Source organism: Desmodus rotundus, chromosome 1, assembly GCF_022682495.2.
Source record: "Desmodus rotundus isolate HL8 chromosome 1, HLdesRot8A.1, whole genome shotgun sequence".
Taxonomy (NCBI): domain Eukaryota; kingdom Metazoa; phylum Chordata; class Mammalia; order Chiroptera; family Phyllostomidae; genus Desmodus; species Desmodus rotundus.
In genome coordinates, this window is record NC_071387.1 from 188,102,808 (window position 1) to 188,129,051 (window position 26,244).

The window sequence follows — 26,244 nt, forward strand, 5'->3', positions numbered from 1 at the left end:
GTCACACAAGAGACAACGTGCTGTGTACTGTTTAGATGGAGCTTTCTTTTTGTGTGTGTGCTTGACAATGTATTCTGGGTATAATTCTCTATAAGTGCCTAGAGATCTTCTCTAATTAAAGACTTGTTAGTTGACAGATGATACTCTTTAAGAAATAACATAATTGAATTAAACATCAGAATCAACACCTCATTATACTTTATAGCATTGACCTTATTTTTTTAAAGAAAAAAATAGCAGTTCTCTAAATATTTATCTTTGGTTAATAATATAACGGCATGGTTCTTTATATATTTTCAAATAACTTTCATGCATATTTTTTCATTTGTCTTTCATCTAATTCTATGAAAGGCATTGAGTGAGAGTATGTGCGTATGTCTGCGTTTTCTTGAGTCTCCCATTTGCACTGATGAACAAATGCAGGAACACAAAGTATAGGAGACTTTTCTTTTATGAGACCCATTGGCTTACCTGTGAGCGTTCTTCTACAGCCCTGTAATGACATGCTATTTTTAGTTACAATATTAGAACATTCTGCAACTTACTTTTTCCTGATGTAATCATGACACTCTCTACTATGGGGATTCTGATTATATACTCCAAACACTTAGACCTAGAACTGTCACTAGTCCTTTGGCACAATTTCAGTATTTGTGAAGAGTCAGAAGTTCCAGACTCCTGGTTTTTTATCCCCCAAATCGTAAATGACCCTTCATGTTGTGTGTAGACATGGAACAGGGAGATGTACTTCAGTCCTTTTGCATATTTTGATTGAGACAAATCTAAAATGTTCCAAACTGAAGAGTCCTTTCCTGTTGTTTTGAATCATATAATTCACTAAAACATGAACAGGTTTACTCTGTTTTATGTGACTATCCCCATGATTTTAATGCGCCTTTACACAAATAAGAATGGTGATTGGCTTTCAGAATACAGAATTTCTGGTTTCCCAACCTAGAAAAAGTGCATGGGGTGATCTGCCAGATGCTGTTTCCATACTGATAGGAAATTTGAGGTTCCTGAGCAGTGAAAGTCTAAATATAGTTTAATGGATGCCCATTTGTCAATAATGCAGAGGAGACTTGGCTTTGGAAGAGAGTCATCTTCTTTCAATGTTTCCAAAAAAAAATCAGCAACCCCAATTTCATCCACCAGCCATTTATACTGTTTTTAAATACATAACAGACTTTGAGATAGGCTTTAGGGATTAACCGGTGAGTAAAGCACATTCGCTACTCTTAAAACTAGTGTAGCAAAAGCCAACTTCCTCACTCAGATTTGTACCTTCATGACACTGGAAACGTGCAGGGATGAACAGCTGGTGGGTCAGTGGGAATCTGACAAGCCAGGGTCTGGGTATCAGTCACATGTACAGAAGGGTAAAGAGGGGTCAAGCTCAGTGGGAGGGCCATTGGGTAGTGACAGTTACTGGCTCATTGAGCTGTAGAAGAGAGGTCTATTTCTTTAAAGTTTTCCAACTGTTTTGAAATAGTTTTCAAAACTAATAGACCCAGGAAATAAATGGACTGGGTCTGCCAAACTTGCATTTGCTATGTCCTTTGTCAGCAATTAGATCGCCCTTGCTTATCCATCCGTGCCTCTCGCCTATGTTAGTAGGTCAAGAGAACGCCAAATGAACACTCCCTGGAAATACACTTAATTCTTAAATGTGACAGTCAAAGTGTTCTCTTAAGAATTAATTATTTTGTAAGTCCAGTTTTGACAATTACCATTTTCCTTGTTGGTTTGACTTGACAGCTGCCTCTAGCATGTAGTATGTCATTAAGGTATCCAGTAAGCCTCCGACTGAGACATTTTTTGGTGTAACCTCTACAGCACACAAAGACACACATATGAACACACCGTCCCTCCACATATACCTTAAATGACACAAAAAATAAATAGAAAAGAAGGAAGAATACATTATGTTTACTTGAAGTTTTGGGCCTAGGCTTATGCTCATGATTAATTTCAGAGTGGGATGTGGATATAGAATTTGCTTGTGATTAGGGAAATTAAACAGCCCACTGGAGGTCACTTGAAAAGCTCATTGAACCCCTTTATTGCTTAAGAGTACAACGTAATGTCCTTTTAACTACTCAGCAAACTTTGTCTTTCTCGGTGAATCATGTGAACTTCACCTTCATCTGACCTCATTTGTTTTAGCCCATCTTATTTTTTAGTTGTTAAATTTTTGATTCAGAGACTCATCATAGATCTCCTTTAGTGTGCCGAGGTAAAATCTACCATCACTTTAGTATGAAGGATTATTGAGATTTTTGACATATAGAGGAGGAAAAGAAAGGACCTGCCTGGAGACACAGCTCCCACATTCTGCACAGCTTTTATAGGCAGAGGTGCTTCTGATTCTGATTCATGGGAATAGCCTTACAACAATTAGGAAGACAAGTTTATTCTTCTTATGCAATCCTCTCTGCTTACACTGGTTCCATATTTCCCATCACACATGCCATGCTAATTTTTATCAACATGGTTTGTGTACCAGTTTTCTCTGTTACTAATTCAGTCAACAAACATTTATTGAGTATGGGCCCTGTGCCAGACACTTCACCATTTTCCCCCCTCAGTTAGCATTATTTTATGAGGTGATGTAATATTTTATTAGCTGACATATTAATTTATAATTTAGAAAGGGAAATTAGGAATAGTTGCAAAATGAGACTGAGTGTCCCAAGAGCTGAAGATTCAACGTGAACAAGACAGACAGTCCCTAGTGGACACCACTGTCTAGTGATGGCCTTTCCAAGGAATCAGGGAACCCCGAAAACAGTGAGATAAAGAGCTTCTTCCCAATCTGTCTTTGTATTTATGTTATCATCTCTGCTTTTTCTCCAGGGTTTTCTCATATTTATTGAGGATTGCAAGCATGGTTTTTTTTTTTAATTTAAATATACATGGCCCCACAGAAGTAATGCCTTGCTTGAGTGTGGTTGGTAGGGTAATAATATGGGTGTAATAATTCACAGTTTTAATTTGAACACTTCACCTAAAATGTCATATGGTATGCTTGAGTGTGATATTGTTATGTTACAGAATTACATGCTTATGATTTTGTAATAAAAGATTTTGTAATTAAAAGGGGCAGTATTTGTGCCAGACCCTATATTTTATTGCTTATGCTATTACAGTTGTCTCAATTATTCCATTATCTCCCTCCACCCATTACCCCATTCCGACTAGCAATCCCGCACCTTAGTTTATGTCCATGGGTTGTGCATGTAAGTTCTTTGGCCACTCCATTTCCTATACTGTTCTTAACATCCCCTTGTCTATTTTGTACCTAAGGCCTCCACCTTTTCCCCCTTTCTCTCCCTTCCCCCTCCCAGCTGATAACCCTCCAAATGTTCTCCATACCTATGATTCTGTTCCTGTTCTGCTTGTTTGCTTAGCTTGTTTTTTAGATTCAGTTGTTGATAGTTGTGAATTTGTTGCCATTTTAATGTTCATAGTTTTGATCTTTTTCTTATATAGTTCCCTTTAATATTTCATTTAATAATGGTTTGGTGATGATGAACTCCTTAAGTTTTACCTTGTCTGGGGAGCACTTTATCTGCCCTTCAGAAAAGCAGATAGTTACCTACAAAGGAGTTCCCATAAGACTGTCAGGTGATTTCTCAAAAGAAACTTTGCAGGCTAGAAGGGACTGGCAAGAAGTATTCAAAGTGATGAAAAGCAAGGACCTACAACCTAGATTACTCTATCCCGCAAAGCTATCATTTAGATTTGCAGGGAAGATAAAGTGCTTCCCAGACAAGGTAAAACTAGAGGCACAGTTTTAATATGCCAGCATTTGAAATTTATACATACACATACACACAATACAGATTAAGTTGAATAATAGTGCTGTAGAAGGATAATGATATATTTTCATATGAATTTGTCACTTTCTTCAACTGAATGGCACTGTTTTTGCCTCTTATAATTTAAAATAAGTCTACCTTCAACTTCCCCTTTATTTACCACTGACATGTCATTTATGGATTTCTCATCAACAAATTAATGTATACTTATTGAATGGTTATGTCTAGGATTATGACAGATACTCTAGGGATGAAACAGAAGTTGTAGTTAAGATTTTTGGAGCCTGGTGTGAAGACAACACTTACAGTCATGAAATGCATGGGAAAAAGTGTCCAATAGCATGTATTGGTTATCAGTATAATGGCAACTTAAAGAAGGAAGAGGTACTTAAAGGTTGCAGGAACTAGAGAAATCTTGCAGGGTGGAAGGAGTTGAGCCAGTCCGTGAGTGCTGGGTAGAATTTAGACCTGCACTGCCCACTAGGGTAACTAATAGCTACACGTGGCTATTGAACACTAGAAATATGGCTAATTTGAACGAAGACCTGTTGTAAGAATAAAATACACATTGTATTTTAAAAACTTAGTATGACAAAAATGTAAACTATCTTAATAATTTACGTTAGTTACATATTGAAATCATAACATGGATGTACTGCATTAAAGGAAATACAATAACATTAGTTTTACCGTTTAAAATCTTTTACACATGGCTCCTAGAATATTCAAAATTGCATATAAAGCTCACGGGTTTGGCCCACATCTTCTATCTGTAGGGTAGGTGCATATAGAGATAGGAGGAGGCATTGTAAATTGAATGGAGTGGAGGGGACAGGGAAGGGGAAGCAGGTGGACTGAGCCTTGTGCTATGAGGATGTGATCACAAATCAAGTTGAAAGCCAGAAGGAAGAAGCTTTTTGAGCACTTCATAGTTGACACATTGAGTTTCTTGGGTGAGTGGGAAATCCAGGGGGCATGGTCTAGCAGAATAGAAGGATCTTTGACTTGGAGGGGAGATTTAGGTTAGAGACAAGAGTGTCATTTTGCACTGAAAATTATGGAGAGTATCTGAGGTTGTCCGAGGGGAAAGGTACCTTTCAGTGACCTCTAGGGCTTTGTTTATGAGCAACTTCCCAGAAAGTTTGCAGCCGCTACCCTGTGCCTCTTACTCTGCTTGCGATGTTTAACAGAAATGGGGAAAGCTGATTACTTCTTGAGAAATGTTCCTCTTCAGTCTAGTTCCTAAGGACTGGCAGGGGACTAAGCTGATGTTTGGGAAGGAATGTCTGCAGCTTGTGTGAAGGGTGTGAAGAGCAGGAACTCATGAGAGATGAATAGCAGACTGACGTGCAGCAGCAAAGGGGGGTGTGACGTCAGGCCGTGCATGCTGGTCCCCTGAACTGGTAGCCTAGGGCTGCAGGAGGATGGGTGAGGGGTGATCCTGGTAAGGGGATCAGAAAGACAGACACTGACAAATAGGGAAACATCCTAGACTGGCGTTTTGGTTTCCTATTTAACCACGAAAGGATGCTAGTAGTTCTTTTCCTAAGCCCACACTAGTCACTATCTTATGAGACAGTGTAATATTTCATTAACTGAAGTATTAGTTTACAGTTTAGAAAGGGAATTTCAGTAGGAGTAGCGAGATTGAATGCCCATGGACCTTTAAAAATTATAGTTTTGAAGGGTAAAACCAGAAACATTTTGAACATTTTGAATGACGGTTTATTTGAAATATCGAAAGCTTTCAAAGGTGAACTCCTTTGAAAGACAAAACTCATGTTGAACTATATTCTGGAATGTATACTAAAAATTTATCCTAAGTATTTCATTGACATACTTCATTAACAGCAAGAAAAGTGGTAATAGCTAACACTCATCAAACACAGCTTGCGGGTACAGGGTGGTTAAGAGTACTCTCCGCCTTCCTGTTTGTACCCAGGTGGTAACCATGGGCAATTCTGCTCGCTGCTCCTACGTCTCCTCACCTGTAACATGGGTGTAAGAGTTGTACTTGTTTTGTAGGAATGTTTTGATCACTGAACAAGGTACTATATGAGGGACACAGGGCCCGTGGAATAATTTCTAAGGCATAGTAGGAATTTGACAAGTGTTAGCCATTAGTTCATGAAATGCTTACACTTGTCTTCTTGGCCTCTTTATAAAGATAAGAAAATTATGTGTTGGGGAAGGAAGTCAGAAGCTGGAAAGCCAGTTGTAGGACCAGCATGCAGCCTGAACTTAACCAGAATCTCAGGCTTGCGCCCTGAACCACCCAGCCTCAGTGAAGCACAGCAGATGGGCCAGACTCTATCTTTGTAAGGCCTGGAGCTCAGGATGGCTTTCACAGGGGCACACTGTAATTGAGTAAATGATTGGAAACACTGCCTTTGAACCCAAATTAAGGGAAATGTCATCCTTGTCACCCCCAAATCATTCCAATCTCTCATTAGTAGATTTGTATTCTATAAGCTGTTGTACTCAGTTATTATTATTGTATTTTAGATTTCATGAATAAAAGTTGTGGAGATGTATTTTTCTCTCTTGTTTTATATATATCTACATAGTGACCTTGATTTTGACACTAGGCATAAAGCCTAAGAGACTCCTCTTTGGTTCTCCCCAGAAAATGTTTGCTGGAGCTGCCCTAATCACTCCGTCACGGCCTCCCTTTCTGTTAGCTACCGGGGTGGTGCCTGTGCGAGGAAGTTTTCAAAACCGGAGACCTGGTCATTACAAATCGGGTGCAGGGCGCAGAAGCCAGGCAGCCAAGGCAGGTGGAGGAGGAAGCTTCTCGAAGCAGGGCTGTGAGCCCTCACAGTGCTGCCACCCATAACATAGCCACAGAGATTTTGGCAGGAGCCTGTGACCAGCAGGAGCCTCTGTGCCAATGCCCAGGCTGGTACATGTCGGAAGCGCTCTTCTGCTCGGGCGCATCCACTGAGTTTGTCGTAATAGAAACATTCTCCAAGATTACACTTTTCTTCCCACCTCTCAGGGGTGCTCTAAATAAAAAAATGTCCTTGAAAGATGTAAGCCTAGGAGCTTGGCAAGACTTTTCAAAAGCAACTTCAAGTATTTTTATTTTCCCTTGAAGAAGGCTTGGAAAACTCATTTACACCACTAAGCTGCTGGGAGATAGCTGGTGCCTGGAGTAAAAGTCGTGTAACAAATGGCTTCTGTAACGCGTTTAACAGGCCCTGGCAGCTGAGATGGTGTGATCGGTGATGAGGAGTCCATGGCGATTTTGGTTTTACCAAATAAAAGTAGGCCAAAGGGATGGAATGCTGGAGGGTGGCACTGAGGCCTGGAAGGCCCCCCCATTGAGACATTCAGGCTGTGCTGGCCCTTTCCGTTCACACATGCAGATGTGGGGACCCAGAGGGCTTGAAGAGTGTCTTGCCCAAGCCGGTGGGAGGCCAATAGGTGGACCCTGCGCTTCTTGCAAGGGTCCTTATATACTTTGCCATCTAACGGCTTTACACCTTTTGTTTCTGAAATTTGCTTAACATTTGAAACAAGTTCAGATCTCTTCGTGGTGACCCTAATTATGAAAGTGCCTCACACTCCTCTCTGGGAGTGGCTTGCAGGTAATGAGACCGCGATCACCTTATGCCCCACCTGGAACCTGACTCAGGGGGTGCCCACCAGGCCTCGAGATCGCCCACCCACCATTTCTGACCTTCCCTTCCAGGCAGCTGAAACAGTTCAAGCCTTGACTTAAACAGTAGCATACGAGCAAATGTTAAAATTTAAATCTGGGCTTTTAGCCATACAAAACAGGGTGGGAGTTATTATTTTCTGCCAATTTTAAGTAAAACGAACATCCACTTTTTTGGATTGGGCAAATGAGGCAGAAAACCTCTTACCAGGATGCCCCTGCCTTTCCTTCTGCCGTGTTTGTGTTTAACTCGGCACTGCCACGGAATTATCACCTTACGCCATGACGAGGACTTGATTAGACAGGACACCGCCAGTGCAGGCCTTGGTCTGTTGGTTTGTGTTCATTTGCATGTCCCTTGCTTTCTCAGAACATGTACTTGACCCTGGAGTGTCTGCGTTGCCATGGAACTCCTTTTCTTTCGCTGTTCGGCACCAACATTTGAATGGTTTCCCTTTCAAGACAAAGCCTCAGGGTTCTTTAAGTTTCTCTACAAAGCTCGGGGACAGGGCATTATTGCTGCATAATTATCCAGCTGGTAGTAACAGTAGGCGTCTGTCCTGTATGTATTATAAGGGATGTAAGAGCAAGAATTTTACCATTTGGACTTGGAAGGAATTTTAGCAAACACAAGACGGAGCCGTGGCCCCAAGTAGTTAAGCGGTTGCCCAGTCACACACTACTCCTGGCTGTGCTTCCTGTTGATCTTTACCCTGTTTTTAAAGTAATTTTAACATGTTTCTTTCGATATGGAATAAATAATTATCAACTTCAAGAAACATGCTAAGGATTTTTCTGAAGAAATTCACTCGATGCCTACATGCTGTGTTTCCGGATTTGAGGTGATGCCGTGTTTCCTATGTGCACGTTGCTGTGCGTGGCTGTGAACGCAGCCCTCTGCTTCCATCGTGGGCTGGCGCTGGGAAAAGCCGGAAAGTCGATTGCATTCCCCACTTACATCTCCAGGAGGCCTCCTTGTTTCTCTTGCTCCAAGGAATCTCATCCCTTCCTGTTTTTTCAGTATTCATCTCAGTCTCATACCTGTTCTGTGGTATCCCTTGTTCTTGGAGGAATTTATTGAATAAAAACGTCATCTGAATTTCAAAAGGGAAAAAGGGGTTGCTACTTACACCTGTTGAAAGCCTTCCTCGTCAGGTCCTCTGACATATGGATTGTCTAGTGTGATGCTCATAAAGTCATGAGCCATTCAGAATGGTAATTGCCTTTTTTTTCAGGGCACACTGAAATAAATTATTTCGTTTAATACCATTAGCCATCATGCCATTTGCTGAACACTGTTGGCCACTGCTTCCTGCTATGGTGGAGACACTTTCATCCTTGACCTATGACACAGCAGTCTCCTGGTCTTGCTTTGGCCATCCCCTTGTATGCCAGTCACTGCCCACTGGCCACCCTGCAGGCCCTCTCCCTCTCTCACACTATCATCTCTCCCTTGGCAAAGTCACCTGTACCCATGTGTTCCATTAAAGCTACAAATTGGTCGCATTGACTCTCACAACTTTCTCTCCTGTTTAGATGTCCCCACCAGGTTCTCCACATATATATAGTAGCTTAGGGAGATGCAATGTCAGTTTCGTCTAGGCTATTTCAAAGATCACTCAACTCAACACATCCTAAGTCAAACTCACGATTCTTGCCTCTGTATCTGGTTCTCTGCCCTGGACCTTTGAAGCAGCCTCCTACCTGGTCCACCCACGTCCACTCCTACCTCCTCCAGTACTCCTACCTCCTCCAATATGTTCTCCACTCTGTGGCCAGCACATTTTCAAAAGCAGGTTTGACTTAACACCTTATTTAAAATTAATAGTGATTAATTTTAGAATCTCAGAATAAGTATCTTAGAATAAGTCAGCCCCTTGTGAATGTTATTATGTCATGTACTGCTCTAGTTACAATTCTTTTTATTCTTACCAATTTATCTATTAAGGCTTATTTTTCTACTCTATCATCAAATCCAGAAGGATGAGGATATTTCCTGGAATTTCTAACCATTGCTTTCCCACTACCTAGCTGGTACACAGTAAATAGTAGACACGTAATATTTATTGAATAAATATAAACGAAACTGAGGCTTAAAGACATTAGTTGAAAACTTTCTTAAGTTGCTTACACTTGCATTGTTTAGTTGTAAGCGCCAGAGTTCCTCACACATTAGCCAAAGCAAAGGGGAAAAAAAGGGCACAGGGTAATTACATGGAATACAGGCGCGGGACTTGAACCAAGAAGAGAAATCCATAAGCAACCAGGAGGGTGGTGCGCAGTGTCTCTGTCCTTTCTTCCTGCCCCTTCTCTCAGGCTCTTACTCTCACCATGTGAGGTTTTCATCCTTGCTTCTCTCTGTTCATCTTTACTGTTCTGCTTGGTGGAAATGGCCACAGAGCCCCCAATGTCATCCACATTCGAGGTCTGTGAGAAACAGACTCATAGGAAAAAATGTGGGACAATTATGTTCATGTTAAGTACCTGGGAAAGAGGTCAGATTGTCTGGGCCTTGCCTCTGAATCTTTTCTGCCCACCCCACATCCACTCTGCTCTGGGTGGGCCAGAGCGACCTGGTTCCCATCCTAAGAACAGGCACTCCCCCTGGTCAGGCACTCCCCCCACTCCCCCAAAATGTCTTCCATCCCAGGACAGCTCTTTGCACCCTGCTTCCCGACACGGTCCCCTAACTTAAGCAGAACCTGGCCAATTCATTTGTGAACTTTGAAATCTTCAGTAAAACTCGTGCTTTGATGTATGACAGGCCTATCTACCAGTTGTGAGTGCCCCATATCTTAATGCATTTTAAGGCATCTTAAATGCATTTAAATACTGTCTCTCATTAAATTTTGTAACAGCCCAATGAGGGGTACTATATTTACATCCATTTGTTGGATGAGAAAATTGAGAATAAGAGAAGTTAGATACTGTGATGAAAACTAGGGCACTTGAAATTTTATGCCTACAAAGGGATCTCCCATGGGCTGCTCGTGTGGAGTTTGGATACTTGAGGTGTGATCTGTAGACAGGCAGCCTCAGCCCCATTGGGAACCGGTTAGAAATGCAGACCCCCATGCCCCATCTCAGGAGTGGGTCAGGATGGGCAGATTCCCAGACCCCTAGCTGGTTCATGTGTATATTCAGGGGGAAAGCACTGGTTTAGAATTCCTAGGATTCAGGTCAAACTTTGCTCCTAGTAAGGCTTGCACTGTGGAAAGTGGTTAACGTCACACGTCCCCCCTTTGCTCTCTGTAGAGTGGTAACAATGAGGATACACAAATGCATGTGAAAATGTCTGGTGTGAAGTGGGCATTCTTAAAAGATGAGTTGAATCAATAAAGTACTTCCAGAGAAAAACTCAGAGCCCCCCTGTGAAATTTGTTATTCTTGGTGAAAAGACTGCTTGCTCTTGTCCCCCAGATGGAATATATGACTTGAAGTGCTTGTGCAGTGTAGGCATTTCCAAAATATATTTTCTTCCTATCCTTGCTTTTAAGGGTGCCATCCCTCTGTTTTCACTTGATCCAAATTTAACTTACAATCAACAAACTCTTCCCCGGTTCTTCTCAGAGTTGCACACACGAATACGTACATGTGTTCATTTGCGTGGACACAGGCGCATGTGCGTGCATGTGCATGCACACACACATTGTCTGCTTAAAGCAGAAGAACTAAATGTTCACTTCTGCTCCAGAGCTCCCCCGACCCATATTTCTTACAAATTAGAGACTTACGTTGTAGGGCTTAGCTGTACAGCCAAAGGAGAGAGCTGATGTTGGGGTCCACGTGAGAAGCAGCAGCCAGAGGTGGCAGCTGTGCAACAGGTAGGGTACCTTCAGCCGCAGGTGGCACAGGTGGCTGTCTGTGTGGCAGAGTCTATCAGACAGGGGCTGGTGTGGGAGCTCAGCAGGCCTCTGCAGTTGGCCCATTGTTGAGACTGGTTTATCTAAGGTCTGGCTGAGGACGTAGGGCTCTCCGTGGTCTTGTTGGCCTTCCCCATAGACATGGCTGCTGTTGCACAGCAGTGTCCAGGAGGAAGAGCCAGGAAAGGAAATTTCTTCTTATGCCTCTCTTGTCAGGTAGAAAATATTGTTCCCAGAACCCTGCCCCTGCCCCCCAATCATTACAGTCCATTTGTCAAAGCTGGTCACAGCTGGATAACGGCGCTCTGCCTGGGACTTGAGCAATGTTGGGGACTGGCTAGCAGAGAAGGGCAGAGGGATGATCTCACAGTTGTGCCCAAAGAAAAAGAAATGTTGTTTTACTCCATATACAAATAACGTGTAATCTGTAGGTGTATTTGTGAGAGATCTCCAGAGAAACAGAACCAATAAGATGTGTACACATATAGCAATTGTTTGTTTTACAGATTTTACCCAATTTTACATATTATATACAGTTTATATTTAAATATAAAACATTTTTCAAAAGTGAGAAAAGAAAAGAAAACAACCATGAAGTGGATTATTTTGCACAGCGAAGATCTTACTAACAGTGTCAGCAGAGGGTAGCAGGGCCTCAGCTGCTCCCTTCAGAAGCCAGAAGAGGTTGGGCGGGTTTTTCCTTTGCTTTCCAAGGGGATAAATCTTCACTTCCCTTCAGAACGCAGAGCATGGATTCTGGCTCCTGCCCTGCTATTTATTGCTGCCAGGCCAAAGGGAGCCTGCCAAGGGAATCACACAGGTGCCAGGCTGGGTTGGACTCTAAATGGCATTTGTGGTCTCTAAGTACCCTGTTCGCTAGGCCCAAGGGATTGCATATGGAAATAGCCCATTCCCGCATCTGGATTCCAAAAATAAACCCACGTCTCTTCAGTAACCTGGGGCCTCGCATCTAGTTCCAAGCAATGGCAACCTCTTGTAGGTGAGGCCATGGAGGGGGAATTAAACCCACGGTGTATGATGATTGGGTCGGATTGGTTTTATATCAATAATTATTTTCTCCTGTCTTACACGGAGGTTGCTTTTTTATCCTTTTGAGTCTCAGACGTGAATCAAATGTGTGCGTGTGTCGGCACGAATCCACAGCTCTGACGTGGCGAGTGGTGAGTGAGGCGCAGACACCCTGGAGCTGCATTCAGATCCCGGGTTCTTCACGTAGGGGCCCTGTCATCCCCATAAGGTGCCTAACTCCTGGGGGTTATCACAGGAATTAAATGAGTCAGCAGAGGGACAGCTGTCAGGACAGTGCCTGGAACATACGAAACACTCCGTCCACGCAGGCCATTCTCAGCGGTGGTCCTAGAGGCGGTCTTTGTGGTAGTACGTTTGCTTGTTTGGACACTCCAGAAGAAGCAAGTTGTGCCTTGGGAGGGAGAATTCATAGGAAGGTAAAAGGTGGAGGTCGAGGACCCATTAGGAGTCATGAAGTTGTTGGGAGGAGGCACATGTTTGAGACAGCTGGAGACCCAGCAAAGTGTGCCATTCAGTTTAATGGGACGTGAGACTGTGAAAGAGCTGTGGGTCGTGCACAGATGACATAACCACCCAAAGAGCACAGAGTCGAGAAACTGCCAGGGGAAATATCGTCTGTGCGCCTCTATGTGGCTGTGTGCGTGTTTCATACAGGTCTCTGGATACGTCGTCTCACACCCTTAATTTGTAAGTAGAAATGCCATCACAACTTAAGTGACTTACCCTAAGTAACACTCACTGAAAAGGACTCAGAGATATCATGTAGAAGATGTTTTTCATTATTCTCTGGGGACGTTTTCCATGTATCTCACGAACAAGGGGCAAAAAGCTATTTTGCCAAATACCTAAGTGTTCAAAGTGTATCTAGTATATGATAAAGCAAAACATTTGGCAGAAAGAAAAAAAAAAGAAGATTAGTGGTGTTAGGGCCAAGATGGGAAAGCTTTGCAGCATATGTCGATTGCTTTGGCAGCAAAACACTGGGAAGCATGAACGATTACTATTTACACTGATGATAAGATTAGAACTGATACCAAACTCGTACGCCAAGGCAGCATTCAGCTTTTTTTTCTTTGCATTAAGTGGGGTTTTTTTTGCATAAGAACGAAATGCTCCTACCCCCATGACTTCACGCAGAACCCCATCAGCACAGTCACTTTCATTGTTTGGAGGTATCCTTGGTACCTGTGTACACGATATGCTTGTTAGGTATGCGTCTTAACACTGGCATGTAAGCTCACTGAAGACAGCTTACAGATGTTCGTGCGTCCCTGTGTACCCAGCAAGTATCGTGCGCATTGCTGTCACCCGCATAGTTTCTGAATGAGTAATGAAAAAGCATACAGTAGAAAAAATTAGTTCATGCAGTTCAGTCAGTCAGTTCTTTGTTTTTTATTGTTGTTCAAGTTAAGTCCGTCCGTTCTTAATAGCACCTACCCAAGTGACCTTAAGACTACCTAACAAAATATTGCCGCTTGTTCTGGCTTTAACCTTCCAAATTCTCCTTAAGCTGGGTGAGATTTCTTCTTTAAAATATTATTAACAATTATTCAAAATGCTTATCTCGATAAGTGATAGTAGCCAATGAACTATACAGACAACTGTAGTTGAACAACAATAAAAAAAATTTTAAAAATATAAATCAAGTGAGCACTGGGGCCCAGTTCCCCCACCATGGTACTGTGGAAGAAAGCACTTAGAACCACAGTGGCTCCAGTCTGACCAGCCACCTGCTTGCCGTTCAAGACCTTATCCTCTCTGGAATGTATACTCTTCGGGTGTGACTTTCTCACCAAATGTGGGCTCCATAAGTGACTTGATATTTTTACATTAATTATGAAACTCATAAGCATGTTTACTATGTATGTGGTATGGTGAATAATAATAACGTCCCCAGCTTAAGGAATGGAATATTACCAGCCCACGCAAGTCCTCTCTGTTAACTCTGCAACTCCATTGCCCCTCCAGGCCATCTCCCTCCTCATTTGTGTTAATCACACCTCTGTTATCCATGGTTTTTCCACGTGTGGACGTATCATAATATTAATTTTGCATGTTTGGAATCTAATGTAAATGGAATTATACTGTATGTATTCTTTTGTATCTTGCTTTTCTCCCATTAGATTCGTAGTCATGAGAATTGCCCATGTTGAAGCCTGTAGCTACACATAATTCTTTTATTTTCACTGTGTTTAGCAATTTCTTATCTGTCTGCCCTTCTCTCTGCTCCTCCCTCCCTTCCTTCCTCCCTCCCTTCCTTCCACACATATTTATTGAATTCTTTCCACGTGCCAGACATTGTTCTTGGCTCCGTGGCCAGAAACAGCAATAAATAAAACAAAATCAGAGTCCTTGTCCTCACGGAGCTGAAGTCTCAGGTGGACACACAGATGCTAAACAAAATTAATTGTTAAAGTGCTCCTATACTAGCTATCAATAATTGTTGCTCAGAAAAGTAAGGCATGAAAGGTGTAGGGAGCCTGGTTTGCCGGGATGATTTTCAGCATTCAAAAGGATGGTTAGGGGACAGAGCACAACCTGTTTACCTGTACTCCTGTTGATGGCATTTGGTTGTTTCATTTTGAGGCCATTTTGCACAATGCTTTATGTGCCTTCTGCTGCAGAGGTGCAGAGATATCTCCCAGGTATATATTCCTGGGGGCGGGACTGCTGGATCTTCTACATATGCCAAATGGTTTTCCATTGATGATGATTTATTCCTCTCCACATCTTCAGTACCTAGCAGAGTGCATGGCACAGAGTTGGGCTCATGTTTATACTTGACCCAGTAGACCTTTATTATACAAACAAGAACAACAGGAGCTGACCCTTGAAACCCCTTTTGTCATATTAATTGTGTTGTGCTGTAGTGTTTATGCGCCAGGCCCTGCAAGTAAAGCAGCAACAAGCCTTCCATTTATTTTCTGTGCCAGACTATTCTTAGAGAATGCCTTCTGACCTCTGCTCAGTTCCCTTTGGCTGTGACAATTGGAGTTGCTAAGGCCTCTAACAATAAAGCAGCGCTGTGAGTCGATTCCAGCTGTTTATTGCAAGTATTTCTTACTCTCCTTGTTTGAAACAACCTTCAAAGAAGCCAAGTTCTCTTTATAGGATGTCATCCCTTTGCCTCTATGCTCCTGGCTTCTGGAGCTTGCCGGAAGACAGTGCTCTCCAGCTTCCTGCGTGGAATCAGAAGTCTCCACTTGAACCTGCCCCTTGAACATTCCTGACTGGCTGATGTTTTGGCAAGCAGAATGTTGCACTTTAAAATTGATCCTTTCTTGCTTGTGGAAAATGCATCTAAGGTACTTGGGGAATTATTTGGGCTTGGGAAGGCTTGGTGCCTCATAAAATGAAGTTCTGGACTGAAATACTCTTGAAATATGACAAGCCCCAGAGTTGTGCCTTGACTTTCTAAATATTTAAAATAAAAGTGGGTGGTTGTATCCATTCGCTCTGTGTATCAATGTCTCATCATGTTTTAAAATGTCCAGGCTCAGCATTTAAAATAAATAAATTCATTTTTCATGAAGCCTTTTTAGATGCAGTCATTGGGAATTGTTTAACAGATAAATTGTGAGTGATTTTTTAGTTTTTACTTTTGCAGTCCTCAAATTCTTTCCGATATATAGAACCATTTAGTCACCGACTTACTTGCCTTCATCAAAACTTGGAATGAAGTGTTCTTCCTATCGAAGGGATTTTGGCATATATAGTACACAACGTACATTTTTGTCATATGAATACGAAACAATAGAATGTTGTGGGTTTGGGTTTTTTTTTTTGCCATTTTGGTATAAATAGTCATCCTTAAATTCTGGCTTTAGTTTTTAAAAATAATTTTCAACCTCAATCTAGATCAGGAAATTACAGCATCAATAGTATCTCTGTGTGTCCATGTATGTGTGGGTACATCTGATGTATTTAGTGAACCTTCTGCTAACTTTGCTCTAAGAAGACCCTAAGAGTAAATTGTATCCCTGAAACCTATATAATTTTTAACCAATGTCATCCTAATAAATTCAATAGAAAAATAAAATAAAATAAAATTTTTTTTCATAAAGTAAATGCCAGTATTCATGAAATTTATTGAATAAATAAATAATGGCTACACACACTCTCAATATCAGTTACAGCAAGGAATGAGAAAGCAATGGAAACAAAGCATGAACCTCAGTTCAATGCAGAAAATGTGTCCTGTTTACCACTTAACTCTTCGGTGAGCCATCTTGCCCCTTTCTTCTTCTCTCCTCTGACATTCATCGTGGTCCAGTACCCGGGACGCCAAATGCCTTTCAGGAACATTAGGACACCAAATCCACGGAAGTCTGTTTAGCAGGAATCGCAGAGATGAAATTGCAGTTTGGTGCCCGCTTTGCCTGAAATACATCTAAATGTTACAAGGTTTGCTCTTTGGGCTCCGTAGTAATGATGCACAGCACTGATGTTAAAAGACCTGTTAACAGCTCCATGGTCTTTGTAAAAAAATGTGAACATTTTAAGTCTTTCAATGCATAAAAACATGATGCATTTGTGTATGGCTTCTTTTTGAAATAAAGATAACACTAAATAAAACTAAGCATTTATGGATGTTTCCAGTGTGCAGCTACTAAAAGTAATGGGAATAGAAATAGGAGATTTTCCAATTTAGAGAGAAAAATGGCATTGAAGTGAATGGCAGTTGGCTACATTTTCCTGTCTTTCTGATATGATTTTTCCAGCCATAAAACAATGATTAGCCTGTGCTTAAGAAAAGTCTGTCAGGCTTCCATGAAGGAAATATCTGTTGAAAGTTGGGCTGTTTTTAACATGACACCATGTTTTTACAGTAAAAATATGAAGCTGAGGAAAAGTAATATTCAAATGAAAGGAAACCTTCATTTTCATTCAGCAAAATGAGCTTATGCTTTACTCATAAGTATTTGTGAGAGGAGAAAAGTGACAAACGTGCTCTTTGTTCAAGACCCTCCATGTCCTGTGATAATATTCACGGTTCTCCAGAGAGAAGAACCAATGGGATGTTTATATTTATAGCTGTATATGTACACGCGCGTGCGTTGATGTGTGTGGTTGGCCCTTGCACGGCATAGGCTTGAACGGCATGCATCCACATATATGCAGATTTTTTTCAGTAAGTAAGTGCCTGCACTGCTTTTGATCCGAGGTTGAGAGGCCATGGATGTGGAGGGCTGACTGTATGCATTGACTGCACCATTTTACATAGGGGCTTGAGCAGCCACGGATTGGGTATCGGCAGGAGTTCCTGGGACCAATCCCCTGTGGGTACTGAGGGACAACTAAGTTTCAGGGGAATCAGAAGTTGTACATGGAATTTTGACGGTGCGTAGGTTTGGTGCTCCTAACCCCTGCATTGTTCAAGGCTCAACTGTGTGTGTGTGTCTATATCATCTATATGTATATCTATATGTACATGTATATGTACATGTATACCTATATCTATATTTCTGTATATCTTTCTGCCTATGATGATTATGGAGGCTTGTACATCCCAAGAGAAACAGAACCGATAAAATTCATGGGGAATGTGTTTCACAACCCCCAGTGGGTGCCTGAAACCATGGACGCCACAGAGTGGGTGGACACAGGTTTTATCATGTTCCTTAGAATGGTGCATGATTTAAATCTTTTGAATTGTTTATTTCTGGAATTTTCAATTTACTCTTTTCAACTGAAGTTGACTGATGGTAACTAAAACCATGGAAAGCAAAACTTCAGATAAGGATGAATTACTATATATATACACACACACATATATATATACACGTATATGTAACCATGCAAAGCAAAACTTCAGATAAGGATGAATTACTATATATACACACACACATATATATATATACACATATATGTAACCATGGAAAGCTAAACTTCAGATAAGGATGAATTACTATATATATACACACACATACACACATATATATACACGTATATGTAACCATGGAAAGCTAAACTTCAGATAAGGATGAATTATTATATATATGTATATATACACACACATACACATATGTGTGTATATTTTATATATATTATACTATACACACATGCGCACACACACTAGGAATTGGCTTACATGACTATGGGGGCTGAGAGGTCCCAAGGTCTGCAGTAGGCAAGCTGGACACCCTTGAGAGCCAGTCATGGACTTCCAGTCTGCATCTGAAGGCCTGAGACCTCCCTCACCCCCCATGACTAAGAGCTGGCTTCAGACTCAGAAAGTGCTGATGATTCAGCTCAAGTTCAAAGGCAGAAAAGAACCGAAGTTCAAGCTCAAGATAGTCAGGCAGGAGGAATTCCCTTTTATTTGCAAGAAGAGTAGCTTCGTTTTCTTTTTTAAAAAAATCCTCACCCTAGAATGTGTTTGTTGATTTTAGAGATAGAGGAAGGGGGAGAAAGCAGGACGGGGAGAGAGAGAGAGAAACAAACAGATGTGAGAGAGGACTATAGATCAGTTGCCTCCCATACTCACCCCAACCAGAGATGGAACCCACAACCTAGGTATGTGCCCTGACCAGGGATCAAACCCACCATCTTTTTGGTGTATGGGTCAATGGTCCAACCAACTGAGCCACAAGGTCAGGGTGGAAGATTAACCTTTTTGTTCAATTCTGGCTTTCAAGTGATTGGATAAGGCCCACTCTCATTAGAGAAAGTAATCTACTTTATTTAGTCTATGGATTTAAATGTTAATCTCATTCAAAGTATTTCGCAGGCACATTTGGAATAATGTTTGACCAAATATAACTGGGCACCCTGTGACTCAGCCAAATTGACACATAAAATTAACCATTCCACATGTCAAAAAAGATGTTATTTTTAAAGGATAGAAAGAAAAAAGACATAGAAGACAGGAGACTCAAGACATTTACAGAAATCCATCCTGGAAAATTCACATCTCTTCCATGTCTTGTGTTGAAAATAGATTAAAGATGGAGTAAAATGCTTCAGGATGTAGACATTTTTATGTTATAGTGATAGAAGAGTCCAGGGTCCAAGTTCACAACTATATTAAAGAGAGTTTGGATGGGAATAAGACTTAAATTGAGCAGGTTTCCCAGAACCTGGGCTCCAGTATCCTTTATTTATTTATTTTTTTAAATTTGAGCATAAGTAGTAAAAATGAACCACCAGCATTTCAATTATAAGCGCAGTTGGCTTCTCTTGTTTTATTTGGGCAGGCCGATTTTGGAATGCCAAACAATAGTTGAGTAATTTTCCCCAAGGATGTCTGCAAAGCATTTAATTCAACTTGGCAAACTTGAGTAACTACCACATGCACAGCTCCGAGCTAGGTATGGTTATGTGGGACATGACTCAGAGCAAACACTCTGGGGTAGAAAGGACCTTGGCTTTCTAAATGTGAACTTGAATTTCGGGACCCAGACACTTAGTTGCAACCCCATAAGCCCCACATTTTTACAAGAAGCAAGTTTTCAAAAGATATATTTTATGGCAAATGAATAGATATTACAAGCACTTGAAAAGAGCAAACGACTGCTTTTCTGTTGTCTCCGAAAGTGGTTCAAATGGCAGGGGCTTCTCCGTACTGGTGCCCTAGACTATTTCCTGCCTTTGGTGACTTATCTGTCATGACTTGCCTTTCTCCCAGAAACCTGCAAATCACTTTTGAAATAAATGCTGTATTTAAACGTGCGGAAAGGTTGTCAGAGAAGGTTTACTGCAGAACTGTTATCTCCCTCAAGTTAGGCATTGAGTCACACAGGGCTCTTCCAGTGGGGGCGCTAAGAGAATGGTCATTTTTATCTGAGTGATGTGCATTTTCTGCTGATCTGTTTCATTGCCACACGTGTAACAATTGTAAACCTATTGACCATAAGGGCTCCAGAACACTAATTTTCACTACTTTAGCAGCTCATCAGCATCACTTTGGGGCATTTATGTCTTTTCTTTCTTGTTTTTTTAAGGCTGTATTTTTTTGGAACAGTTTGAGGTTCACAGCAAAACTGAGAGGAAGGTCCAGAGACTTCCCATATGCCCCCTGCCCCCACACATGCACAGCCCCCCCATCATCAACACCCCCCATCAACGTGGGCCACTTGTTACAATGGATGAACCTGCACCGACACACCACTACCCAGAGTCCACAGCTCACGTTAGGGTTCGCTCTTGGTGTTGTACACTCTGTGACTTCAGACAGATGTGTAATGACACGTATCCACACACCCAGTATCGTACAGAGTGGTTTCACTGCCCTAAACATCCTCTGTGCTCCACCTCTTCATCCCACCCTGCGCCCTGTCTTTGGGACTTTATTCCTATGGATAATTAATGACTGCTCTGGTTTTTACGTAGTTTATACATTTTATCCATTCATACAAGTGGGTTTGGGTTTTTTTTTTCTTTCAAACTGTAGATAAGAATAGTAAATATTTCAACCGTTTGGGAGAAAAGAACTCATTTTTGGTGTTGCTAAAATATATGGACTAAATAGAAATCCACAGACTGGTACAACTGGACTGGAAGGGAAGTTAGTGGTACTGAATTAAACCCTTTCATCTTACACATTAGGAAACAGGCCAGAAAAAATTAGGGGGTTTGTCCAAATATAAATGAAATATGTCTAAAAATGTCTCCTGGTCTGCTGGAAAACAAAATCCCCAAGGTTTTATTTTTCTTCTCAATAAAACTACAGTAGTTGAATTGAATTAATTAGGAAACGTGAGTGTCTGTCTCACAGGTTGGCATTAGTGGCCATTACGTGGGCATCTAGATGATCGGAGACCCCCCTTTTCTGAAGCCTGTATCTTCCTTGTCATTTGAATTGTTCCATTCTGCTGAACTCAGTGTGTGCACATACAAGATAAAGAAGGTGACCAGGGTCGGCGGCCCTCCAGTGCTACTCAAGATCATGGCTGTCCACCTCTTGCTTCAGGGAGTCCCTGTGTGTTTTCCAGCTTTTGAAAAAATCCCTCCCAGTGGCAGGTTGTAGGGTGTGTGTTTTCTGCAGCTCCACCGGCTCCTCAGCCGAGACTTGGGAGACCAGTTGTGCTTCATCTGACCATAACTGTGTGGGCTGGTTCCTTTGGAGCTTCTGCTTTATAGCTGTGCTGTAATTTTTTATGAAATGAAACTTATAAATGTCATTGTTTTACCACTTAAACATCTGTTTTCCACAGCAGATTCAAGTCCCAAAATGGAATTGAAATCATAAAACCTAACCAAGAGTTTGACTCTGTCAATTAAATCAATGGGGATTTCAGTTTTTTTCTTTTCAAACAACATCTTTTAACTAGTAGAAAAGAAACTGTGATAAGTGTCCTAGCTTGGTTATCATCTCTTTAAAATTATACTAGTAACAATGGAAGTGACTTTGGGGAAATCTTCTAAGACCTCTTAACCTTGACCCATTAAGTAGTCATCGGAGAATGAACAGGTGCAGGATGCCAGAAGATGAAGTTGTTTGCTTTAAAATAAGGAGGTAGAAGTAGGGCTAGAGAAAGTGATTTGAATTCAGTGACTCCCCCCCGCCCCCAACAAATATGTAAGTAGTTTATAACAATAAAATGATTTGACCAGAATATAGACTTTTTCAGAGGAAGAATTTTCCATTTTTTCTATCACTGTGTAGATCATAGGAGGTGGTAGCATGGAGTTGTTGGGCAGGTAACATTTAGAGGAAGTCTGTGTGATGGGTGTGTGATCACCCTGGGACCACATCAGTGACATAAGAGAGAATACTTGCAGCCTTTTGGGTGAGGTACCCTCTGTCACTTGTAGATCTCTGTCGTCATTAATGCTTTCTCCCATTGCAAGAGGTTAGCAGTGGAGTTACAAACTCAAGCTTGTGTCACGGGCCAGGCAGAGAAGGTGGATGAGTAGATCATCTGGGAGTAGGGGGCAGGGGGTCAGACTGTGGCCACTGCAAATGCCCCATCTCCAACTCTGTTACTAGGGCAGAAAATTATCCCAGAATTGTCAGAAATTTTTGGGTTCCAGTTTTTCAAGGGATTTGAAAAATCTGTATTGTTATAGGAAATATCCAACTTTTAAATACTTTAGAAAGAACTTTAGGATTCATTGTAAAAAACACCAAGTGGGCCAAACCAGAAATGTCTGTGACTCACTCATTTGCGACCTTGGGTGTCAGGGCTCCTCGGTCCATCCAAATGTTTTTAACATTTACTGTTGGTGGAAATTTGACATAGCCATTTAATCTTCGAAGGCCTAGTTTTCAATTTTTAAGGTGGAAACAATAATGCTCGCTTTAGAAAATGATGAGAATATAATCAAGAAAGGGCAGGTGGAAACACTTTGTAAGTGCAGAGTTTTTTTAGTGACCTTACACGTGACGTGCAAGGACGGAATCCACTAACATTCAGAACGGCTTCAGCAGAACCACCGGTTGTGGCCCCACCTCGTGCCAGCTGTTTCACGGCCACACTCCTCTCGCTGAACGGGAACTCGGCTCCAATGGGCAGGAGCCAGCTTAGCTCTCATACTGAAACAGCACACAGAGATAGAAGCCAGCAGCCCTGTTTATGAAGTGTCATTTTTGACTTTGAGAAAGGATTGTCTAGATTGTAGTGTACAGATTTCAGGAGAGCTGTGTCCCTGGGGTGCGGGAATTCGGGGAGATGGCTTCAGTTCTGGGCTTTGAGCATGGAAATGGGCTGCTGTCATGCTGGCTGGATATCGCTGACCATGAACTCAGAAAGCAGATGGCTTGAAGAAAGGGGCATGGACACTGGAAACCTGAAATCATCCGTGTTTTTTTTTCATGGCTAAGCCCTCCCACTCCAGCCTGAATGTATTTTAACTCTATTTTCTACATTTCCACCTTTAAGGAAGACTCTCTTAACTTATATTAATCTGAGTTTACTGACATAAACATAGAATTTTTTTTTGTAAGGGAAGGCTCCAGAAGGGATGAAGAGAATATATCCTGAACTAACCCTGCCAGGTCCCAAATTCATCAGACAGAACTGAGCATTTCCCATTCCTCTGCTATGTCCTGCAGCCCCTGGGCACACCTCTGGTATTTCACTTCTTGTGTTTATAGCAGATACTTGTCTGCTATAATAGACTCTGAAGTCTTTGAAAGGAGACAGCTCAGATGTTTTTTACTTTTTATTCTAAGGCCCAGTCAGCAATACAGTCAGTCAATAAGTGTTTCCTTAGTTGCATGAAATCACTCTGGGCCCTCCCATGTCTTCAAGTTTGTGAGGAATGTATATTGTTTACAAAAGGACACGCATTTTCATTTACTCTAAACAGAGTGAACTAGGGGGTGGCAAGGAGTCTTCCAGGAGGAAGTTTCAAGGAAAGTTTATCAACCTTGCCAATAAGATAGTCAACCTAGCTCAGAAAAAGAAAAAGATCTTTTCCCCCATTAAAAAAAACCACAGTGAAATGGTAGTTTCAGTTTGCTTGGTATGAAGAAGGAAGAGGGCAGTAACAATGTTTTATTTTATTTTACTTTTTAGTGCAGGTGATGTTGATCAAAGTGGAATTGCGTAGTGGTGATGCCTCCATACCTCACAGGAAGGCAGCCTTACTCTTTCATGCTGGAATTTTCTTTGTTCCCCTCCAAAACTAGATGGTCTTGTACAAACTCTGCCAACATAAATCAGATCATTTATGTTGTTAGGGGATGTTCTGTCCACCTCGTCGGATGCCCTGCTTCAGTCGGTCAGCCATTAGGAGTCACGTCCATGGGTCTCGAGTCTCTGGAGTCCATAAATATAAGGTTTATTGTATCTCCTTGATTTACACTATCATAAATGTAGCTAAGCATTAGCAAACATTTGCACCACTACCCTCAACTCCCCCACCAAAGAGAAAATAATGGAGCTGGAAACTTTTGAGTCATATTGACATATCATAAAAATGATAGATAGATTTGAGTGTTAGCCTTACACTCAGTGCCTTCCTGAGACAGACGAAGCCCCTAATTTCCTCTAGGAAACTCTTTAAGATTTCTGACTGCAGTTTATTTTCCCAGAAATCCTTTGGTAGCTTTTTATTGTCTATATCTGTCCTTTTTATTTTTGCAAAAATATTGCAAATATTTGGCAACGCTGGTAGGTGCAGTAACTCCATAATAATATATATCTTTTTAAATTCAGAAACATTTTATGAATGCATAAACTGTACTATCTCCAGAATGGTGTGTTATATATAACAGCTTTGTCTTAAAAAGATTTTAATGCCTTCACTATAAAAGTACAAATGAATAAAATATGGTTTAACAACAGCAATACTGAGCAGGAACTTACCAGGTTCCATAAAGTAATACAGGTCCAACCTAATATTCTCTAGCATAAAGAGAAGGGTGTCTTTTAGGGTGAAACAAATTCAAATCTTAGCAGTCTTTGGATATGTACTCAATTATTTTATGAAGAAATGTGTTGGGGTATAGTAGACACTAGTGTTAATATTTTTGGATGATTAGAATTAGATTAAGACTAAAAATAAACTATGAAAGATTGAAAGAAGCCAGTAATTCATTACTCATGCATGCACTGTACACTTCTACATGAAGAAAGTTCTGTTTGCCCTAAGGTGAAGTTTCAGTATATGTTGGTGTTTAATATTTAATGCCGGGAGAATGAGAGAGTGGGTCTAACTGTGGGAGTACTAATTATTGCACTTGGGCTTTCGGGTGGAATGTTCTGGTAGCAGCCACCCTTTGGTCATTTGCTTTAAATAAAATATTAGAGCTTTTTGTTGTGGGAGTGGGAACAGTGGGAAAAAAGAAAAATAACATAAAAATGAAATAAATCAATTGGAATCAGTGTGGATACTAAACTAGTTGCTCACATTTCTTAGTCATCCAGATGGGCAATCTTTGCAGTCACCTTTGATTCTTCTTTTTCCTTTTAAATTTAGTACATCTATATTAAACGTTTTCTTGAATCTACCTCCTTCACACTCTTTCCTATACGTTGCTTGTTCCTTCCAACCTTCTACTGGGACAACTTATTGGTAAGACTGGTGGGGAGTAGGTATGAATCAAATGCTTTCATCAAGTACAAGTCAACCAAAAGTAGGATGCACCCAGGTCGAGTGCTTTGAAAGGAGATGTGTGTGCTGTAAGAGACTGTTCCAAGGCAGGGGGATCAGGGAAGGATGCCTGGAGGAAGTGATGATTTTAGTGGGACCTGAAGAGTGAGTAAAAGATTAATAGTCCAAACAGGGAGACCAAGTTTGGCTGACGGGACCGTAAGTACAGTGGCCCTGAAGCTGGAGCAAGCAAGTGAATATGCAGGATTAAAACATCAGTGGCTAGTTTGAGATGACAGTCAGGCCTTGCTGAGGCCTTTGTACATATTATATGATCGGTGGGGAGTTATTGGAGAATTTTAAGTAAAGCGGTGGTGATGTGGTTAGTTTTAGAATTTGAAGTAGTGACTTTTTGTTGGCAATAGGAAAGCAAGATCTGAATTTGAACCAATTAGTCAAGACTTTTATAGAAACAGTCAAGTGAAGAAGGATGGCAGGTTGGGCTTCAAAGGTGCTGGTGGAGAAGGAGAGAGCAGGAAGAATCTGAGAGAGGTATGCAAGGTAAGATCCTGAGAACCTGATGGTAGATTGGGTATGGGGATGAAGGGACAGTATCAAGAGTGACCGGCCTATATGACTGGATAGAATGTGGTACTGTTTCCAGTGAAAAGGGACATAAAGAGCACTGGGCTCCGTGGGGCATATTGTAAGTTGAGTTGTGGATGTGGTGAGTGTGAGGTCACTTCAGCATATCCCAGGGGAAATGGGAAATGGGCAGTTAATGCTACCATTCTGAGTGTGAGGTGGGGTCTGGTGGAGAATTTTCAAATTGTGTACATACAGATGAAAATTGAATGCACAAATATAA

At 41.4% G+C, this 26,244-nt stretch overlaps 1 protein-coding gene across 2 annotated transcripts in view; it reads left to right on the forward strand.

Annotated features, from left to right (window-relative positions):
• Positions 1-26,244, forward strand: part of FBXL7 (F-box and leucine rich repeat protein 7) — a 335,334-nt gene that overhangs the window by 32,370 nt on the left and 276,720 nt on the right. The window lies entirely within an intron of this gene.